At 38.0% G+C, this 3538-nt stretch overlaps 1 long non-coding RNA gene across 1 annotated transcript; it reads left to right on the top strand.

Moving 5' to 3' along the window:
- Positions 1-842: 842 nt before the first annotated feature.
- On the top strand, positions 843-3264 carry LOC108589540 (uncharacterized). Its single transcript, XR_001908770.4, has 3 exons — positions 843-1014; positions 1958-2071; positions 2938-3264. It is a non-coding gene; the product is annotated as an uncharacterized LOC108589540 (long non-coding RNA).
- Positions 3265-3538: the final 274 nt, after the last annotated feature.

Here is a 3538-nt window from a genome sequence, read left to right as displayed (position 1 = left end):
TTAAATTTTTAGTAGAGACGAGGTCTCACTATGTTGCTGAGGCTAGTCTCAAGTTCTCAGGCTCAAGCCATCCTCCTGCCTCAGCTTTCCAAAGTGCTGGGATTACAGGTATAGCTGTTGCCCCCTGGCTTGTTATTTTTTTGAGACAGCTTTCTGCCTTTCCTTTCTGTCTTCTCTCACTCACCTCCACATGCAGGATTGTGTGGGTGTGTATGTGAACACACATAATCTTTTTTAAAAATCCACTCTCAGAAATATCTGAGTCTCTTTCTCTAATGGAATTTTCAAACTAATTCAATATTTCCCTTTACATGTCTCTCTCCCCCACTGAATGTGGGGCTCTCTTAAAGGTGGGAAGTATCTAATTCATTTTGCTTTTCTATTGTCCAGCACAGAATCTGCAAAAATATAGACATTCAATAAAGTTCATTAAATAAATTAATAAATGATCCTATTTTTTCTGATATGTCTGACAAAGTGAAAAAGAACTACATTGAGAGGCAAGAACTTTTGACTGAGTTGTGGTTTGCAATTATATCTGTCCCCTCAAATCCATCACGCTTCCTGTATTCTTTACTTCTGTCTATGACTATTTTTTAACAACACCAGGGTATAAGTGTTCCTACAATTTCACACTATAGAATCCTTTGAAAAAAAAATGACATTATAAAATGAAAGTAATTTGCACCAAAAAAGGGATTACAGAGTTTTGCACCTTGAATTTTACTTTATTGAAGTCAATTTTTTTTTTCAACAGGCTTCCCAAAACAAAATATGTTCACATTAGATTGGGCTTAAAATGTAATATTTAAAACAGCAACATGTCTGACAGATCCCCAAAATGAAATATGTCCATTTCTTTTCTCAAGGAGCAGAAGGCAACATAAAGCAGCTACAAGAATTAATTCACGGAGATAGTTGACATTTTCGAGCTGACTGCCTCTTAGAGAAAATGATGTCATTCTCCAGCAGCCTAATGACAGTCATCAGCCTGAGAGGACACATGCTAATAAGGTTCATTGCTCACCTAGTTTTCTTCTCTTTTGTCTAGCCAGTGTCCTTGGATGCCCATAATTTGGCATTGTGCTCCTAGAATCATTTTTAAGACAGACTAGAGTATGAAACTTAAGAAATAGTGTTTTTTTTTAAATCAGAAAATTGAATTAATGTTTCTAACTTCTTCCAGCAACTCAAAGTCATGTTTTCAGTTTATTCATAAGTATCCAAATTCTAATTGACCTATCTAAGGTGTTGGCTCTAGTGTTTAAATTGTGAAAGACCATTGCTTCAAGATGCTGGGGCAACTCCGATAATGAAAAAGTATGATGCAGTAAAAATCTAAAATTTCATTCTCAACCACAAAGAATATTGAGTCTGAAACTTGTATAATACTCAGTATAGGTATCCCAGAGTTGACTTTACTCCTGGACAAAATTATGGCTTTTAAAGAAGTTTTAAGATAAATTTTCATCTATATTCATATATGCAAAAGGAAACAAGCAATATCAGCTTAAAAGAAGAGCAATATCAGCTCACCCACACCTTTCCAACCAAGGCTTTTTTTGAGATGGAGTCTTGCTCTGTCGCCCAGGCTAGAGTACAATGGCATGATCTCTGCTCACCACAACCTCCGCCTCCTGTGTTCAAGCAATTCCCCTGCCTCAGCCTCCAGAGTATCTGGGATTACAGGCTCCGCCATGCCCAGCTAATTTTTTTTGTATTTTTAGTGGAGGCGGGGTTTCACCATGTTGGCCAGGCTGGTCTCAAACTCCTGACCTCATGATCCGCCTGCCTTTGCCTATCAAAGTGCTGGGATTACAGGCATGAGCCACTGCTCCTGGCCTTGACCATGGCTGTTAATTCTACTATCAGAACCTAACTTAAGGAGCAAAACACCTGTTGCATTTCCCAAGCCTTTCTGTTTTTGTCTCTCCCCTAATCGATATTACCAACAAAGACGCTTCTGAGAAAATGTGTATTGGAGACCGACACGAATCCACTGGAACCTGTACATCCCCATTTCCTAGCAAGGCCAACTGGAAAACTTTCAACTGAGGGCTGTCATGAACAGGTAAAATGTCTTGGCTAAAACATAAAGGAGGTGAGCCATAGATTTTTGGAAGAAATTGATGTGTTGCAAATATAGAAGGCTTGTAATTCAGAATGGTATTTATGGCTGAGGAGTTTCACCTTGTACTAACTTCGGCCATCTACACTTGATGGAAATGAACTTCTGGAGAAAGAAATGCATATTACACCTAAACGAATGCTTGAGAATTAGATGGTTAGACCCAACTGACAGTGGAAAAACAGCTTTCTTAGCAGCTGAAGTGCTCTAACTGGTCCAAAGCTTTTCTACTCCAGAGGGCAGGCCAGTCGGGTTACTAAATCTATAATCAATGGTGTTTTGTTGATATTATAAGGAAAAAGTAGGTCCAAGTTGAATCTGTAGAAGCACAGATTTGAAAAAGTTAATAAATTAGATCATCTATAACCTTGGGATACAATGTCTGATGTTTTATGTAGACGAAATTAGTTCAGTTAACATTTATTTAGTGCTAACTCTGTAGAAGTCCTCATCAACGCTCTGGGTAAGGAACAAAATAAGAGATACTACTCTTACCTTCAAGGGCATCCAACCAAAATGGTATGTTAGCCTATCTACGCAAATTACTTACATTTTGTAAGGCACAAGTCACGTACACATAATCCTCACAATAGTCCTACTAGTTGGGTATTATTATTAATTATATACCTTTGCCTTTGAGTAAGCCTTTTCTTTTGTCTAGGCCTGTTTGTTATTTATCAAATGGGTATGTTAGATCAATAAAAATAATAACTAACGTTTATTGGTTACTTACTATTTGCCAACTGTTTTTGAAGTATTAGCTAATTTAACCCTTATAACAACGCTGTTATATCTATCTCTTCTTTCAGAAATGCAGCCACCTTAAGTGACTTGCCCAAGATCAGAGCTGAAACTCAAATTCTCTTGCTCCAAATTCAGTGCTCTTTCCAAGATACCATGCAACTTGCCTTTGAAATGATCAGCAGCATGTCAAATAAGGAATGGAGATGTAGAGTCCATGGGAGGAGTCACGACTTCTGGCTGCAGAACTGTGGAGGCTTTGTGGGAGACATGACATTTTATCTGTGTGCCTTGATCACGTGTTTGACCATGAACAGAGAAACCAGCACAATGAGCCTTCTTGACAGGTGACCCTCTAGCCCTTTGTGAACATCACATTTTTATCCTTTCTTAATTCCAACATTTATTCTTGACTTTACAAATAAATGAATCCTGTTTACTAAATTGTTGATGTACTTTTTATGTACCACAGAGCTGATTTTATTGTTGAGAGAGGCACTCAAGGCTTCAATTAGGAAGGATAAGGTTTGATGTTTATTCACTGAGCGAGGCAGATTGGGTTTAGAGGCATGCGTTATGATCTTAGCTTTTCCTGTTACTGCTTTTGGGTCTTCGGATGAGCATTTTGCTTTCCCGAGGCTCCTTCTTTATATATAAAACAACTACATC

Source organism: Callithrix jacchus, chromosome 2 (genome assembly GCF_049354715.1).
Source record: "Callithrix jacchus isolate 240 chromosome 2, calJac240_pri, whole genome shotgun sequence".
In the NCBI taxonomy this organism is placed as follows: domain Eukaryota; kingdom Metazoa; phylum Chordata; class Mammalia; order Primates; family Cebidae; genus Callithrix; species Callithrix jacchus.
This window is presented reverse-complemented; position numbering and strand designations above follow the sequence as displayed.